We start from the raw sequence: 16,854 nt of genomic DNA, 5'->3' as shown, positions 1-16,854 counted from the left end.
GATAAATTGTCCTCAGGTTTTCGCCTGCCAAATCAGTTCTGTTATACTCAGAGACAATATCTTAACAGTTTTGGAAACTTTAGAGTGTGTTCTATCCAAATCTACCATTTATATGCATATCTGAGTTTCTGGGCCTGAGTAACAGGCAGTTTACTTTGGGAACGTTTCTCATCCAGGCGTCAAAAAACTGCCCCCAAGCATACATTAAACTAACTGTTCGAAGACTGACAATCACATGATTTCATTTAAGATTTTGCAGTGTGCCAGATTTTGTGAGAGACAATTTTCATCAAAGGCAGCATTGGTTTGTTCGTTTCCGTGCGAGATCAGTACTGTAAAGCCACATTGGAACTTGTGCTGATTCACTGAGTAAAGAAGGCAGAGATTGCGCACATAAAAACCATGACCACGACGTGAGTTGAACACGCAACCTTCTGATCTGGAGTCAGACGCGCTACCATTGCGCCACGAGGTCTTTGACATTTCACATCTTTGGAGAGGATGCCTAGTTCAGATTTCGATGACTGTATAATTTGGAATGGAGGCCTGGTTCTCTGGGGAAATTAACCATCTGACATTGCCACCCCCATCACCACGTGCCTCTGCCCGGCAGGTTAAGTGTATGAAAATAAGCAAATGCAGAGCCCAGATAGCTCAGTTGGTAGAGCATCAGACTTTTAATCTGAGGGTCCAGGGTTCAAGTCCCTGTTTGGGCGTTGCTTTAATGTTCACCTTCCTTCAGGAGGCAGTCTTTCTGTACTTCCATTTTCCATGACATCTTCACCTGTGGACAATCCACCCCCAGAGCCAAAACAGCTTAGTCTGAAGACTTTAGGATTTTTAATCTGAACCTCCAGGTTGAACCTCTCTGGCGCAGGTGTTCTGCAAGCAACCGACCTCGACAACATTCGGTGAAATTGAAGAGCGCCAAATTCAAAATACAGAAATAGTCAATATAAACATTCACAAAAATACAAATGTTATACATCGGTTTAAAGATTAACTTCTTGTTCACCCAGCCGCTTTGTCACATTTCAAATAGGATTTCCTGCGAAAGCATACCATGCCATTATCTGAGGACAGCGCCCCACTTACAAAAGCATACAAACATATTCCAACCAAGTAGACGAGTCACGAAAGTCATAAATAGTGATAAAATTAGTCACTTACCTTCGAAGATCTTAATCTGGATGCAGTCACAAGAGTCCCAGCTCCACAAAAATAGTTTGTTTTGTTCGAGAAAGTCCCTCTTTATATCCCAAAAACTCTGTTTTGTTGGCGCATTGTCTTCAGTAATACACTGGCTCAAAGGAGGTCAAATCATGCAGACGAATACATCCTTATAGTACCGGCAAAGTTTGTTGAAACGATGTTCATAATTAATCCTCACGTTGTCAATTGTCTAAATAATCGATACATTTTCAACCGTACAATTGCGTATTCAATAGAAATGAAAAACAACGAAGGGAGGGCACTCTGTCACGCGCGCAAACCAGCACTGCATGCTTCCTCAGTCCACTGACAGCAAGGTCTCATTCTTCTTCATTTTTCAGAAAACAAGCCTGAAACAATGTCTAAAGACTGGTGACATCTAGTTGTAGCCATAGGAACTGCAATCTGGGTCCGAACCCATTAGAAACTCAATGGGCATTCAATTGAAAACTACCCACTTCAAAAAATCCCACCTCCTGGATAAATTGTCCTCAGGTTTTCGCCTGCCAAATCAGTTCTGTTATACTCAGAGACAATATCTTAACAGTTTTGGAAACTTTAGAGTGTGTTCTATCCAAATCTACCATTTATATGCATATCCGAGTTTCTGGGCCTGAGTAACAGGCAGTTTACTTTGGGAACGTTTCTCATCCAGGCGTCAAAAAACTGCCCCCAAGCATACATTAAACTAACTGTTCGAAGACTGACAATCACATGATTTCATTTAGGATTTTGCAGTGTGCCAGATTTTGTGAGAGACAATTTTCATCAAAGGCAGCATTGGTTTGTTCGTTTCCGTGCGAGATCAGTACTGTAAAGCCACATTGGAACTTGTGCTGATTCACTGAGTAAAGAAGGCAGAGATTGCGCACATAAAAACCATGACCACGACGTGAGTTGAACACGCAACCTTCTGATCTGGAGTCAGACGCGCTACCATTGCGCCACGAGGTCTTTGACATTTCACATCTTTGGAGAGGATGCCTAGTTCAGATTTCGATGACTGTATAATTTGGAATGGAGGCCTGGTTCTCTGGGGAAATTAACCATCTGACATTGCCACCCCCATCACCACGTGCCTCTGCCCGGCAGGTTAAGTGTATGAAAATAAGCAAATGCAGAGCCCAGATAGCTCAGTTGGTAGAGCATCAGACTTTTAATCTGAGGGTCCAGGGTTCAAGTCCCTGTTTGGGCGTTGCTTTAATGTTCACCTTCCTTCAGGAGGCAGTCTTTCTGTACTTCCATTTTCCATGACATCTTCACCTGTGGACAATCCACCCCCAGAGCCAAAACAGCTTAGTCTGAAGACTTTAGGATTTTTAATCTGAACCTCCAGGTTGAACCTCTCTGGCGCAGGTGTTCTGCAAGCAACCGACCTCGACAACATTCGGTGAAATTGAAGAGCGCCAAATTCAAAATACAGAAATAGTCAATATAAACATTCACAAAAATACAAATGTTATACATCGGTTTAAAGATTAACTTCTTGTTCACCCAGCCGCTTTGTCACATTTCAAATAGGATTTCCTGCGAAAGCATACCATGCCATTATCTGAGGACAGCGCCCCACTTACAAAAGCATACAAACATATTCCAACCAAGTAGACGAGTCACGAAAGTCATAAATAGTGATAAAATTAGTCACTTACCTTCGAAGATCTTAATCTGGATGCAGTCACAAGAGTCCCAGCTCCACAAAAATAGTTTGTTTTGTTCGAGAAAGTCCCTCTTTATATCCCAAAAACTCTGTTTTGTTGGCGCATTGTCTTCAGTAATACACTGGCTCAAAGGAGGTCAAATCATGCAGACGAATACATCCTTATAGTACCGGCAAAGTTTGTTGAAACGATGTTCATAATTAATCCTCACGTTGTCAATTGTCTAAATAATCGATACATTTTCAACCGTACAATTGCGTATTCAATAGAAATGAAAAACAACGAAGGGAGGGCACTCTGTCACGCGCGCAAACCAGCACTGCATGCTTCCTCAGTCCACTGACAGCAAGGTCTCATTCTTCTTCATTTTTCAGAAAACAAGCCTGAAACAATGTCTAAAGACTGGTGACATCTAGTTGTAGCCATAGGAACTGCAATCTGGGTCCGAACCCATTAGAAACTCAATGGGCATTCAATTGAAAACTACCCACTTCAAAAAATCCCACCTCCTGGATAAATTGTCCTCAGGTTTTCGCCTGCCAAATCAGTTCTGTTATACTCAGAGACAATATCTTAACAGTTTTGGAAACTTTAGAGTGTGTTCTATCCAAATCTACCATTTATATGCATATCCGAGTTTCTGGGCCTGAGTAACAGGCAGTTTACTTTGGGAACGTTTCTCATCCAGGCGTCAAAAAACTGCCCCCAAGCATACATTAAACTAACTGTTCGAAGACTGACAATCACATGATTTCATTTAGGATTTTGCAGTGTGCCAGATTTTGTGAGAGACAATTTTCATCAAAGGCAGCATTGGTTTGTTCGTTTCCGTGCGAGATCAGTACTGTAAAGCCACATTGGAACTTGTGCTGATTCACTGAGTAAAGAAGGCAGAGATTGCGCACATAAAAACCATGACCACGACGTGAGTTGAACACGCAACCTTCTGATCTGGAGTCAGACGCGCTACCATTGCGCCACGAGGTCTTTGACATTTCACATCTTTGGAGAGGATGCCTAGTTCAGATTTCGATGACTGTATAATTTGGAATGGAGGCCTGGTTCTCTGGGGAAATTAACCATCTGACATTGCCACCCCCATCACCACGTGCCTCTGCCCGGCAGGTTAAGTGTATGAAAATAAGCAAATGCAGAGCCCAGATAGCTCAGTTGGTAGAGCATCAGACTTTTAATCTGAGGGTCCAGGGTTCAAGTCCCTGTTTGGGCGTTGCTTTAATGTTCACCTTCCTTCAGGAGGCAGTCTTTCTGTACTTCCATTTTCCATGACATCTTCACCTGTGGACAATCCACCCCCAGAGCCAAAACAGCTTAGTCTGAAGACTTTAGGATTTTTAATCTGAACCTCCAGGTTGAACCTCTCTGGCGCAGGTGTTCTGCAAGCAACCGACCTCGACAACATTCGGTGAAATTGAAGAGCGCCAAATTCAAAATACAGAAATAGTCAATATAAACATTCACAAAAATACAAATGTTATACATCGGTTTAAAGATTAACTTCTTGTTCACCCAGCCGCTTTGTCACATTTCAAATAGGATTTCCTGCGAAAGCATACCATGCCATTATCTGAGGACAGCGCCCCACTTACAAAAGCATACAAACATATTCCAACCAAGTAGACGAGTCACGAAAGTCATAAATAGTGATAAAATTAGTCACTTACCTTCGAAGATCTTAATCTGGATGCAGTCACAAGAGTCCCAGCTCCACAAAAATAGTTTGTTTTGTTCGAGAAAGTCCCTCTTTATATCCCAAAAACTCTGTTTTGTTGGCGCATTGTCTTCAGTAATACACTGGCTCAAAGGAGGTCAAATCATGCAGACGAATACATCCTTATAGTACCGGCAAAGTTTGTTGAAACGATGTTCATAATTAATCCTCACGTTGTCAATTGTCTAAATAATCGATACATTTTCAACCGTACAATTGCGTATTCAATAGAAATGAAAAACAACGAAGGGAGGGCACTCTGTCACGCGCGCAAACCAGCACTGCATGCTTCCTCAGTCCACTGACAGCAAGGTCTCATTCTTCTTCATTTTTCAGAAAACAAGCCTGAAACAATGTCTAAAGACTGGTGACATCTAGTTGTAGCCATAGGAACTGCAATCTGGGTCCGAACCCATTAGAAACTCAATGGGCATTCAATTGAAAACTACCCACTTCAAAAAAATCCCACCTCCTGGATAAATTGTCCTCAGGTTTTCGCCTGCCAAATCAGTTCTGTTATACTCAGAGACAATATCTTAACAGTTTTGGAAACTTTAGAGTGTGTTCTATCCAAATCTACCATTTATATGCATATCTGAGTTTCTGGGCCTGAGTAACAGGCAGTTTACTTTGGGAACGTTTCTCATCCAGGCGTCAAAAAACTGCCCCCAAGCATACATTAAACTAACTGTTCGAAGACTGACAATCACATGATTTCATTTAAGATTTTGCAGTGTGCCAGATTTTGTGAGAGACAATTTTCATCAAAGGCAGCATTGGTTTGTTCGTTTCCGTGCGAGATCAGTACTGTAAAGCCACATTGGAACTTGTGCTGATTCACTGAGTAAAGAAGGCAGAGATTGCGCACATAAAAACCATGACCACGACGTGAGTTGAACACGCAACCTTCTGATCTGGAGTCAGACGCGCTACCATTGCGCCACGAGGTCTTTGACATTTCACATCTTTGGAGAGGATGCCTAGTTCAGATTTCGATGACTGTATAATTTGGAATGGAGGCCTGGTTCTCTGGGGAAATTAACCATCTGACATTGCCACCCCCATCACCACGTGCCTCTGCCCGGCAGGTTAAGTGTATGAAAATAAGCAAATGCAGAGCCCAGATAGCTCAGTTGGTAGAGCATCAGACTTTTAATCTGAGGGTCCAGGGTTCAAGTCCCTGTTTGGGCGTTGCTTTAATGTTCACCTTCCTTCAGGAGGCAGTCTTTCTGTACTTCCATTTTCCATGACATCTTCACCTGTGGACAATCCACCCCCAGAGCCAAACAGCTTAGTCTGAAGACTTTAGGATTTTTAATCTGAACCTCCAGGTTGAACCTCTCTGGCGCAGGTGTTCTGCAAGCAACCGACCTCGACAACATTCGGTGAAATTGAAGAGCGCCAAATTCAAAATACAGAAATAGTCAATATAAACATTCACAAAAATACAAATGTTATACATCGGTTTAAAGATTAACTTCTTGTTCACCCAGCCGCTTTGTCACATTTCAAATAGGATTTCCTGCGAAAGCATACCATGCCATTATCTGAGGACAGCGCCCCACTTACAAAAGCATACAAACATATTCCAACCAAGTAGACGAGTCACGAAAGTCATAAATAGTGATAAAATTAGTCACTTACCTTCGAAGATCTTAATCTGGATGCAGTCACAAGAGTCCCAGCTCCACAAAAATAGTTTGTTTTGTTCGAGAAAGTCCCTCTTTATATCCCAAAAACTCTGTTTTGTTGGCGCATTGTCTTCAGTAATACACTGGCTCAAAGGAGGTCAAATCATGCAGACGAATACATCCTTATAGTACCGGCAAAGTTTGTTGAAACGATGTTCATAATTAATCCTCACGTTGTCAATTGTCTAAATAATCGATACATTTTCAACCGTACAATTGCGTATTCAATAGAAATGAAAAACAACGAAGGGAGGGCACTCTGTCACGCGCGCAAACCAGCACTGCATGCTTCCTCAGTCCACTGACAGCAAGGTCTCATTCTTCTTCATTTTTCAGAAAACAAGCCTGAAACAATGTCTAAAGACTGGTGACATCTAGTTGTAGCCATAGGAACTGCAATCTGGGTCCGAACCCATTAGAAACTCAATGGGCATTCAATTGAAAACTACCCACTTCAAAAAAATCCCACCTCCTGGATAAATTGTCCTCAGGTTTTCGCCTGCCAAATCAGTTCTGTTATACTCAGAGACAATATCTTAACAGTTTTGGAAACTTTAGAGTGTGTTCTATCCAAATCTACCATTTATATGCATATCCGAGTTTCTGGGCCTGAGTAACAGGCAGTTTACTTTGGGAACGTTTCTCATCCAGGCGTCAAAAAACTGCCCCCAAGCATACATTAAACTAACTGTTCGAAGACTGACAATCACATGATTTCATTTAGGATTTTGCAGTGTGCCAGATTTTGTGAGAGACAATTTTCATCAAAGGCAGCATTGGTTTGTTCGTTTCCGTGCGAGATCAGTACTGTAAAGCCACATTGGAACTTGTGCTGATTCACTGAGTAAAGAAGGCAGAGATTGCGCACATAAAAACCATGACCACGACGTGAGTTGAACACGCAACCTTCTGATCTGGAGTCAGACGCGCTACCATTGCGCCACGAGGTCTTTGACATTTCACATCTTTGGAGAGGATGCCTAGTTCAGATTTCGATGACTGTATAATTTGGAATGGAGGCCTGGTTCTCTGGGGAAATTAACCATCTGACATTGCCACCCCCATCACCACGTGCCTCTGCCCGGCAGGTTAAGTGTATGAAAATAAGCAAATGCAGAGCCCAGATAGCTCAGTTGGTAGAGCATCAGACTTTTAATCTGAGGGTCCAGGGTTCAAGTCCCTGTTTGGGCGTTGCTTTAATGTTCACCTTCCTTCAGGAGGCAGTCTTTCTGTACTTCCATTTTCCATGACATCTTCACCTGTGGACAATCCACCCCCAGAGCCAAAACAGCTTAGTCTGAAGACTTTAGGATTTTTAATCTGAACCTCCAGGTTGAACCTCTCTGGCGCAGGTGTTCTGCAAGCAACCGACCTCGACAACATTCGGTGAAATTGAAGAGCGCCAAATTCAAAATACAGAAATAGTCAATATAAACATTCACAAAAATACAAATGTTATACATCGGTTTAAAGATTAACTTCTTGTTCACCCAGCCGCTTTGTCACATTTCAAATAGGATTTCCTGCGAAAGCATACCATGCCATTATCTGAGGACAGCGCCCCACTTACAAAAGCATACAAACATATTCCAACCAAGTAGACGAGTCACGAAAGTCATAAATAGTGATAAAATTAGTCACTTACCTTCGAAGATCTTAATCTGGATGCAGTCACAAGAGTCCCAGCTCCACAAAAATAGTTTGTTTTGTTCGAGAAAGTCCCTCTTTATATCCCAAAAACTCTGTTTTGTTGGCGCATTGTCTTCAGTAATACACTGGCTCAAAGGAGGTCAAATCATGCAGACGAATACATCCTTATAGTACCGGCAAAGTTTGTTGAAACGATGTTCATAATTAATCCTCACGTTGTCAATTGTCTAAATAATCGATACATTTTCAACCGTACAATTGCGTATTCAATAGAAATGAAAAACAACGAAGGGAGGGCACTCTGTCACGCGCGCAAACCAGCACTGCATGCTTCCTCAGTCCACTGACAGCAAGGTCTCATTCTTCTTCATTTTTCAGAAAACAAGCCTGAAACAATGTCTAAAGACTGGTGACATCTAGTTGTAGCCATAGGAACTGCAATCTGGGTCCGAACCCATTAGAAACTCAATGGGCATTCAATTGAAAACTACCCACTTCAAAAAATCCCACCTCCTGGATAAATTGTCCTCAGGTTTTCGCCTGCCAAATCAGTTCTGTTATACTCAGAGACAATATCTTAACAGTTTTGGAAACTTTAGAGTGTGTTCTATCCAAATCTACCATTTATATGCATATCCGAGTTTCTGGGCCTGAGTAACAGGCAGTTTACTTTGGGAACGTTTCTCATCCAGGCGTCAAAAAACTGCCCCCAAGCATACATTAAACTAACTGTTCGAAGACTGACAATCACATGATTTCATTTAGGATTTTGCAGTGTGCCAGATTTTGTGAGAGACAATTTTCATCAAAGGCAGCATTGGTTTGTTCGTTTCCGTGCGAGATCAGTACTGTAAAGCCACATTGGAACTTGTGCTGATTCACTGAGTAAAGAAGGCAGAGATTGCGCACATAAAAACCATGACCACGACGTGAGTTGAACACGCAACCTTCTGATCTGGAGTCAGACGCGCTACCATTGCGCCACGAGGTCTTTGACATTTCACATCTTTGGAGAGGATGCCTAGTTCAGATTTCGATGACTGTATAATTTGGAATGGAGGCCTGGTTCTCTGGGGAAATTAACCATCTGACATTGCCACCCCCATCACCACGTGCCTCTGCCCGGCAGGTTAAGTGTATGAAAATAAGCAAATGCAGAGCCCAGATAGCTCAGTTGGTAGAGCATCAGACTTTTAATCTGAGGGTCCAGGGTTCAAGTCCCTGTTTGGGCGTTGCTTTAATGTTCACCTTCCTTCAGGAGGCAGTCTTTCTGTACTTCCATTTTCCATGACATCTTCACCTGTGGACAATCCACCCCCAGAGCCAAAACAGCTTAGTCTGAAGACTTTAGGATTTTTAATCTGAACCTCCAGGTTGAACCTCTCTGGCGCAGGTGTTCTGCAAGCAACCGACCTCGACAACATTCGGTGAAATTGAAGAGCGCCAAATTCAAAATACAGAAATAGTCAATATAAACATTCACAAAAATACAAATGTTATACATCGGTTTAAAGATTAACTTCTTGTTCACCCAGCCGCTTTGTCACATTTCAAATAGGATTTCCTGCGAAAGCATACCATGCCATTATCTGAGGACAGCGCCCCACTTACAAAAGCATACAAACATATTCCAACCAAGTAGACGAGTCACGAAAGTCATAAATAGTGATAAAATTAGTCACTTACCTTCGAAGATCTTAATCTGGATGCAGTCACAAGAGTCCCAGCTCCACAAAAATAGTTTGTTTTGTTCGAGAAAGTCCCTCTTTATATCCCAAAAACTCTGTTTTGTTGGCGCATTGTCTTCAGTAATACACTGGCTCAAAGGAGGTCAAATCATGCAGACGAATACATCCTTATAGTACCGGCAAAGTTTGTTGAAACGATGTTCATAATTAATCCTCACGTTGTCAATTGTCTAAATAATCGATACATTTTCAACCGTACAATTGCGTATTCAATAGAAATGAAAAACAACGAAGGGAGGGCACTCTGTCACGCGCGCAAACCAGCACTGCATGCTTCCTCAGTCCACTGACAGCAAGGTCTCATTCTTCTTCATTTTTCAGAAAACAAGCCTGAAACAATGTCTAAAGACTGGTGACATCTAGTTGTAGCCATAGGAACTGCAATCTGGGTCCGAACCCATTAGAAACTCAATGGGCATTCAATTGAAAACTACCCACTTCAAAAAATCCCACCTCCTGGATAAATTGTCCTCAGGTTTTCGCCTGCCAAATCAGTTCTGTTATACTCAGAGACAATATCTTAACAGTTTTGGAAACTTTAGAGTGTGTTCTATCCAAATCTACCATTTATATGCATATCCGAGTTTCTGGGCCTGAGTAACAGGCAGTTTACTTTGGGAACGTTTCTCATCCAGGCGTCAAAAAACTGCCCCCAAGCATACATTAAACTAACTGTTCGAAGACTGACAATCACATGATTTCATTTAGGATTTTGCAGTGTGCCAGATTTTGTGAGAGACAATTTTCATCAAAGGCAGCATTGGTTTGTTCGTTTCCGTGCGAGATCAGTACTGTAAAGCCACATTGGAACTTGTGCTGATTCACTGAGTAAAGAAGGCAGAGATTGCGCACATAAAAACCATGACCACGACGTGAGTTGAACACGCAACCTTCTGATCTGGAGTCAGACGCGCTACCATTGCGCCACGAGGTCTTTGACATTTCACATCTTTGGAGAGGATGCCTAGTTCAGATTTCGATGACTGTATAATTTGGAATGGAGGCCTGGTTCTCTGGGGAAATTAACCATCTGACATTGCCACCCCCATCACCACGTGCCTCTGCCCGGCAGGTTAAGTGTATGAAAATAAGCAAATGCAGAGCCCAGATAGCTCAGTTGGTAGAGCATCAGACTTTTAATCTGAGGGTCCAGGGTTCAAGTCCCTGTTTGGGCGTTGCTTTAATGTTCACCTTCCTTCAGGAGGCAGTCTTTCTGTACTTCCATTTTCCATGACATCTTCACCTGTGGACAATCCACCCCCAGAGCCAAAACAGCTTAGTCTGAAGACTTTAGGATTTTTAATCTGAACCTCCAGGTTGAACCTCTCTGGCGCAGGTGTTCTGCAAGCAACCGACCTCGACAACATTCGGTGAAATTGAAGAGCGCCAAATTCAAAATACAGAAATAGTCAATATAAACATTCACAAAAATACAAATGTTATACATCGGTTTAAAGATTAACTTCTTGTTCACCCAGCCGCTTTGTCACATTTCAAATAGGATTTCCTGCGAAAGCATACCATGCCATTATCTGAGGACAGCGCCCCACTTACAAAAGCATACAAACATATTCCAACCAAGTAGACGAGTCACGAAAGTCATAAATAGTGATAAAATTAGTCACTTACCTTCGAAGATCTTAATCTGGATGCAGTCACAAGAGTCCCAGCTCCACAAAAATAGTTTGTTTTGTTCGAGAAAGTCCCTCTTTATATCCCAAAAACTCTGTTTTGTTGGCGCATTGTCTTCAGTAATACACTGGCTCAAAGGAGGTCAAATCATGCAGACGAATACATCCTTATAGTACCGGCAAAGTTTGTTGAAACGATGTTCATAATTAATCCTCACGTTGTCAATTGTCTAAATAATCGATACATTTTCAACCGTACAATTGCGTATTCAATAGAAATGAAAAACAACGAAGGGAGGGCACTCTGTCACGCGCGCAAACCAGCACTGCATGCTTCCTCAGTCCACTGACAGCAAGGTCTCATTCTTCTTCATTTTTCAGAAAACAAGCCTGAAACAATGTCTAAAGACTGGTGACATCTAGTTGTAGCCATAGGAACTGCAATCTGGGTCCGAACCCATTAGAAACTCAATGGGCATTCAATTGAAAACTACCCACTTCAAAAAATCCCACCTCCTGGATAAATTGTCCTCAGGTTTTCGCCTGCCAAATCAGTTCTGTTATACTCAGAGACAATATCTTAACAGTTTTGGAAACTTTAGAGTGTGTTCTATCCAAATCTACCATTTATATGCATATCCGAGTTTCTGGGCCTGAGTAACAGGCAGTTTACTTTGGGAACGTTTCTCATCCAGGCGTCAAAAAACTGCCCCCAAGCATACATTAAACTAACTGTTCGAAGACTGACAATCACATGATTTCATTTAGGATTTTGCAGTGTGCCAGATTTTGTGAGAGACAATTTTCATCAAAGGCAGCATTGGTTTGTTCGTTTCCGTGCGAGATCAGTACTGTAAAGCCACATTGGAACTTGTGCTGATTCACTGAGTAAAGAAGGCAGAGATTGCGCACATAAAAACCATGACCACGACGTGAGTTGAACACGCAACCTTCTGATCTGGAGTCAGACGCGCTACCATTGCGCCACGAGGTCTTTGACATTTCACATCTTTGGAGAGGATGCCTAGTTCAGATTTCGATGACTGTATAATTTGGAATGGAGGCCTGGTTCTCTGGGGAAATTAACCATCTGACATTGCCACCCCCATCACCACGTGCCTCTGCCCGGCAGGTTAAGTGTATGAAAATAAGCAAATGCAGAGCCCAGATAGCTCAGTTGGTAGAGCATCAGACTTTTAATCTGAGGGTCCAGGGTTCAAGTCCCTGTTTGGGCGTTGCTTTAATGTTCACCTTCCTTCAGGAGGCAGTCTTTCTGTACTTCCATTTTCCATGACATCTTCACCTGTGGACAATCCACCCCCAGAGCCAAAACAGCTTAGTCTGAAGACTTTAGGATTTTTAATCTGAACCTCCAGGTTGAACCTCTCTGGCGCAGGTGTTCTGCAAGCAACCGACCTCGACAACATTCGGTGAAATTGAAGAGCGCCAAATTCAAAATACAGAAATAGTCAATATAAACATTCACAAAAATACAAATGTTATACATCGGTTTAAAGATTAACTTCTTGTTCACCCAGCCGCTTTGTCACATTTCAAATAGGATTTCCTGCGAAAGCATACCATGCCATTATCTGAGGACAGCGCCCCACTTACAAAAGCATACAAACATATTCCAACCAAGTAGACGAGTCACGAAAGTCATAAATAGTGATAAAATTAGTCACTTACCTTCGAAGATCTTAATCTGGATGCAGTCACAAGAGTCCCAGCTCCACAAAAATAGTTTGTTTTGTTCGAGAAAGTCCCTCTTTATATCCCAAAAACTCTGTTTTGTTGGCGCATTGTCTTCAGTAATACACTGGCTCAAAGGAGGTCAAATCATGCAGACGAATACATCCTTATAGTACCGGCAAAGTTTGTTGAAACGATGTTCATAATTAATCCTCACGTTGTCAATTGTCTAAATAATCGATACATTTTCAACCGTACAATTGCGTATTCAATAGAAATGAAAAACAACGAAGGGAGGGCACTCTGTCACGCGCGCAAACCAGCACTGCATGCTTCCTCAGTCCACTGACAGCAAGGTCTCATTCTTCTTCATTTTTCAGAAAACAAGCCTGAAACAATGTCTAAAGACTGGTGACATCTAGTTGTAGCCATAGGAACTGCAATCTGGGTCCGAACCCATTAGAAACTCAATGGGCATTCAATTGAAAACTACCCACTTCAAAAAAATCCCACCTCCTGGATAAATTGTCCTCAGGTTTTCGCCTGCCAAATCAGTTCTGTTATACTCAGAGACAATATCTTAACAGTTTTGGAAACTTTAGAGTGTGTTCTATCCAAATCTACCATTTATATGCATATCCGAGTTTCTGGGCCTGAGTAACAGGCAGTTTACTTTGGGAACGTTTCTCATCCAGGCGTCAAAAAACTGCCCCCAAGCATACATTAAACTAACTGTTCGAAGACTGACAATCACATGATTTCATTTAGGATTTTGCAGTGTGCCAGATTTTGTGAGAGACAATTTTCATCAAAGGCAGCATTGGTTTGTTCGTTTCCGTGCGAGATCAGTACTGTAAAGCCACATTGGAACTTGTGCTGATTCACTGAGTAAAGAAGGCAGAGATTGCGCACATAAAAACCATGACCACGACGTGAGTTGAACACGCAACCTTCTGATCTGGAGTCAGACGCGCTACCATTGCGCCACGAGGTCTTTGACATTTCACATCTTTGGAGAGGATGCCTAGTTCAGATTTCGATGACTGTATAATTTGGAATGGAGGCCTGGTTCTCTGGGGAAATTAACCATCTGACATTGCCACCCCCATCACCACGTGCCTCTGCCCGGCAGGTTAAGTGTATGAAAATAAGCAAATGCAGAGCCCAGATAGCTCAGTTGGTAGAGCATCAGACTTTTAATCTGAGGGTCCAGGGTTCAAGTCCCTGTTTGGGCGTTGCTTTAATGTTCACCTTCCTTCAGGAGGCAGTCTTTCTGTACTTCCATTTTCCATGACATCTTCACCTGTGGACAATCCACCCCCAGAGCCAAAACAGCTTAGTCTGAAGACTTTAGGATTTTTAATCTGAACCTCCAGGTTGAACCTCTCTGGCGCAGGTGTTCTGCAAGCAACCGACCTCGACAACATTCGGTGAAATTGAAGAGCGCCAAATTCAAAATACAGAAATAGTCAATATAAACATTCACAAAAATACAAATGTTATACATCGGTTTAAAGATTAACTTCTTGTTCACCCAGCCGCTTTGTCACATTTCAAATAGGATTTCCTGCGAAAGCATACCATGCCATTATCTGAGGACAGCGCCCCACTTACAAAAGCATACAAACATATTCCAACCAAGTAGACGAGTCACGAAAGTCATAAATAGTGATAAAATTAGTCACTTACCTTCGAAGATCTTAATCTGGATGCAGTCACAAGAGTCCCAGCTCCACAAAAATAGTTTGTTTTGTTCGAGAAAGTCCCTCTTTATATCCCAAAAACTCTGTTTTGTTGGCGCATTGTCTTCAGTAATACACTGGCTCAAAGGAGGTCAAATCATGCAGACGAATACATCCTTATAGTACCGGCAAAGTTTGTTGAAACGATGTTCATAATTAATCCTCACGTTGTCAATTGTCTAAATAATCGATACATTTTCAACCGTACAATTGCGTATTCAATAGAAATGAAAAACAACGAAGGGAGGGCACTCTGTCACGCGCGCAAACCAGCACTGCATGCTTCCTCAGTCCACTGACAGCAAGGTCTCATTCTTCTTCATTTTTCAGAAAACAAGCCTGAAACAATGTCTAAAGACTGGTGACATCTAGTTGTAGCCATAGGAACTGCAATCTGGGTCCGAACCCATTAGAAACTCAATGGGCATTCAATTGAAAACTACCCACTTCAAAAAATCCCACCTCCTGGATAAATTGTCCTCAGGTTTTCGCCTGCCAAATCAGTTCTGTTATACTCAGAGACAATATCTTAACAGTTTTGGAAACTTTAGAGTGTGTTCTATCCAAATCTACCATTTATATGCATATCCGAGTTTCTGGGCCTGAGTAACAGGCAGTTTACTTTGGGAACGTTTCTCATCCAGGCGTCAAAAAACTGCCCCCAAGCATACATTAAACTAACTGTTCGAAGACTGACAATCACATGATTTCATTTAGGATTTTGCAGTGTGCCAGATTTTGTGAGAGACAATTTTCATCAAAGGCAGCATTGGTTTGTTCGTTTCCGTGCGAGATCAGTACTGTAAAGCCACATTGGAACTTGTGCTGATTCACTGAGTAAAGAAGGCAGAGATTGCGCACATAAAAACCATGACCACGACGTGAGTTGAACACGCAACCTTCTGATCTGGAGTCAGACGCGCTACCATTGCGCCACGAGGTCTTTGACATTTCACATCTTTGGAGAGGATGCCTAGTTCAGATTTCGATGACTGTATAATTTGGAATGGAGGCCTGGTTCTCTGGGGAAATTAACCATCTGACATTGCCACCCCCATCACCACGTGCCTCTGCCCGGCAGGTTAAGTGTATGAAAATAAGCAAATGCAGAGCCCAGATAGCTCAGTTGGTAGAGCATCAGACTTTTAATCTGAGGGTCCAGGGTTCAAGTCCCTGTTTGGGCGTTGCTTTAATGTTCACCTTCCTTCAGGAGGCAGTCTTTCTGTACTTCCATTTTCCATGACATCTTCACCTGTGGACAATCCACCCCCAGAGCCAAAACAGCTTAGTCTGAAGACTTTAGGATTTTTAATCTGAACCTCCAGGTTGAACCTCTCTGGCGCAGGTGTTCTGCAAGCAACCGACCTCGACAACATTCGGTGAAATTGAAGAGCGCCAAATTCAAAATACAGAAATAGTCAATATAAACATTCACAAAAATACAAATGTTATACATCGGTTTAAAGATTAACTTCTTGTTCACCCAGCCGCTTTGTCACATTTCAAATAGGATTTCCTGCGAAAGCATACCATGCCATTATCTGAGGACAGCGCCCCACTTACAAAAGCATACAAACATATTCCAACCAAGTAGACGAGTCACGAAAGTCATAAATAGTGATAAAATTAGTCACTTACCTTCGAAGATCTTAATCTGGATGCAGTCACAAGAGTCCCAGCTCCACAAAAATAGTTTGTTTTGTTCGAGAAAGTCCCTCTTTATATCCCAAAAACTCTGTTTTGTTGGCGCATTGTCTTCAGTAATACACTGGCTCAAAGGAGGTCAAATCATGCAGACGAATACATCCTTATAGTACCGGCAAAGTTTGTTGAAACGATGTTCATAATTAATCCTCACGTTGTCAATTGTCTAAATAATCGATACATTTTCAACCGTACAATTGCGTATTCAATAGAAATGAAAAACAACGAAGGGAGGGCACTCTGTCACGCGCGCAAACCAGCACTGCATGCTTCCTCAGTCCACTGACAGCAAGGTCTCATTCTTCTTCATTTTTCAGAAAACAAGCCTGAAACAATGTCTAAAGACTGGTGACATCTAGTTGTAGCCATAGGAACTGCAATCTGGGTCCGAACCCAT

General features: G+C 42.2%; 20 non-coding genes across 20 annotated transcripts; 10 read left to right on the top strand and 10 right to left on the bottom strand.

Moving 5' to 3' along the window:
* Positions 1 to 403: 403 nt before the first annotated feature.
* On the bottom strand, positions 404 to 475 carry trnaw-cca (transfer RNA tryptophan (anticodon CCA)). Its single transcript has one exon. It is a non-coding gene; the product is annotated as a tRNA-Trp (tRNA).
* Positions 476 to 643: 168 nt separating this feature from the next.
* Positions 644 to 716, top strand: trnak-uuu (transfer RNA lysine (anticodon UUU)). The gene has a single exon. It is a non-coding gene; the product is annotated as a tRNA-Lys (tRNA).
* Positions 717 to 2,094: 1,378 nt separating this feature from the next.
* Positions 2,095 to 2,166, bottom strand: trnaw-cca (transfer RNA tryptophan (anticodon CCA)). Its single transcript has one exon. It is a non-coding gene; the product is annotated as a tRNA-Trp (tRNA).
* Positions 2,167 to 2,334: 168 nt separating this feature from the next.
* trnak-uuu (transfer RNA lysine (anticodon UUU)) lies at positions 2,335 to 2,407 on the top strand. Its single transcript has one exon. It is a non-coding gene; the product is annotated as a tRNA-Lys (tRNA).
* A 1,378-nt stretch (positions 2,408 to 3,785) lies between these two features.
* trnaw-cca (transfer RNA tryptophan (anticodon CCA)) lies at positions 3,786 to 3,857 on the bottom strand. The gene has a single exon. It is a non-coding gene; the product is annotated as a tRNA-Trp (tRNA).
* Positions 3,858 to 4,025: 168 nt separating this feature from the next.
* On the top strand, positions 4,026 to 4,098 carry trnak-uuu (transfer RNA lysine (anticodon UUU)). The gene has a single exon. It is a non-coding gene; the product is annotated as a tRNA-Lys (tRNA).
* Positions 4,099 to 5,477: 1,379 nt separating this feature from the next.
* trnaw-cca (transfer RNA tryptophan (anticodon CCA)) lies at positions 5,478 to 5,549 on the bottom strand. Its single transcript has one exon. It is a non-coding gene; the product is annotated as a tRNA-Trp (tRNA).
* A 168-nt stretch (positions 5,550 to 5,717) lies between these two features.
* On the top strand, positions 5,718 to 5,790 carry trnak-uuu (transfer RNA lysine (anticodon UUU)). The gene has a single exon. It is a non-coding gene; the product is annotated as a tRNA-Lys (tRNA).
* A 1,378-nt stretch (positions 5,791 to 7,168) lies between these two features.
* trnaw-cca (transfer RNA tryptophan (anticodon CCA)) lies at positions 7,169 to 7,240 on the bottom strand. Its single transcript has one exon. It is a non-coding gene; the product is annotated as a tRNA-Trp (tRNA).
* Positions 7,241 to 7,408: 168 nt separating this feature from the next.
* Positions 7,409 to 7,481, top strand: trnak-uuu (transfer RNA lysine (anticodon UUU)). Its single transcript has one exon. It is a non-coding gene; the product is annotated as a tRNA-Lys (tRNA).
* A 1,378-nt stretch (positions 7,482 to 8,859) lies between these two features.
* Positions 8,860 to 8,931, bottom strand: trnaw-cca (transfer RNA tryptophan (anticodon CCA)). The gene has a single exon. It is a non-coding gene; the product is annotated as a tRNA-Trp (tRNA).
* A 168-nt stretch (positions 8,932 to 9,099) lies between these two features.
* Positions 9,100 to 9,172, top strand: trnak-uuu (transfer RNA lysine (anticodon UUU)). Its single transcript has one exon. It is a non-coding gene; the product is annotated as a tRNA-Lys (tRNA).
* A 1,378-nt stretch (positions 9,173 to 10,550) lies between these two features.
* trnaw-cca (transfer RNA tryptophan (anticodon CCA)) lies at positions 10,551 to 10,622 on the bottom strand. The gene has a single exon. It is a non-coding gene; the product is annotated as a tRNA-Trp (tRNA).
* Positions 10,623 to 10,790: 168 nt separating this feature from the next.
* trnak-uuu (transfer RNA lysine (anticodon UUU)) lies at positions 10,791 to 10,863 on the top strand. The gene has a single exon. It is a non-coding gene; the product is annotated as a tRNA-Lys (tRNA).
* A 1,378-nt stretch (positions 10,864 to 12,241) lies between these two features.
* On the bottom strand, positions 12,242 to 12,313 carry trnaw-cca (transfer RNA tryptophan (anticodon CCA)). The gene has a single exon. It is a non-coding gene; the product is annotated as a tRNA-Trp (tRNA).
* A 168-nt stretch (positions 12,314 to 12,481) lies between these two features.
* On the top strand, positions 12,482 to 12,554 carry trnak-uuu (transfer RNA lysine (anticodon UUU)). The gene has a single exon. It is a non-coding gene; the product is annotated as a tRNA-Lys (tRNA).
* A 1,379-nt stretch (positions 12,555 to 13,933) lies between these two features.
* Positions 13,934 to 14,005, bottom strand: trnaw-cca (transfer RNA tryptophan (anticodon CCA)). The gene has a single exon. It is a non-coding gene; the product is annotated as a tRNA-Trp (tRNA).
* A 168-nt stretch (positions 14,006 to 14,173) lies between these two features.
* On the top strand, positions 14,174 to 14,246 carry trnak-uuu (transfer RNA lysine (anticodon UUU)). The gene has a single exon. It is a non-coding gene; the product is annotated as a tRNA-Lys (tRNA).
* A 1,378-nt stretch (positions 14,247 to 15,624) lies between these two features.
* trnaw-cca (transfer RNA tryptophan (anticodon CCA)) lies at positions 15,625 to 15,696 on the bottom strand. The gene has a single exon. It is a non-coding gene; the product is annotated as a tRNA-Trp (tRNA).
* A 168-nt stretch (positions 15,697 to 15,864) lies between these two features.
* On the top strand, positions 15,865 to 15,937 carry trnak-uuu (transfer RNA lysine (anticodon UUU)). Its single transcript has one exon. It is a non-coding gene; the product is annotated as a tRNA-Lys (tRNA).
* The last annotated feature ends 917 nt before the right edge of the window (positions 15,938 to 16,854 follow it).

Source organism: Oncorhynchus masou, chromosome 17 (genome assembly GCF_036934945.1).
Source record: "Oncorhynchus masou masou isolate Uvic2021 chromosome 17, UVic_Omas_1.1, whole genome shotgun sequence".
NCBI classification, from domain to species: domain Eukaryota; kingdom Metazoa; phylum Chordata; class Actinopteri; order Salmoniformes; family Salmonidae; genus Oncorhynchus; species Oncorhynchus masou.
This window is presented reverse-complemented; position numbering and strand designations above follow the sequence as displayed.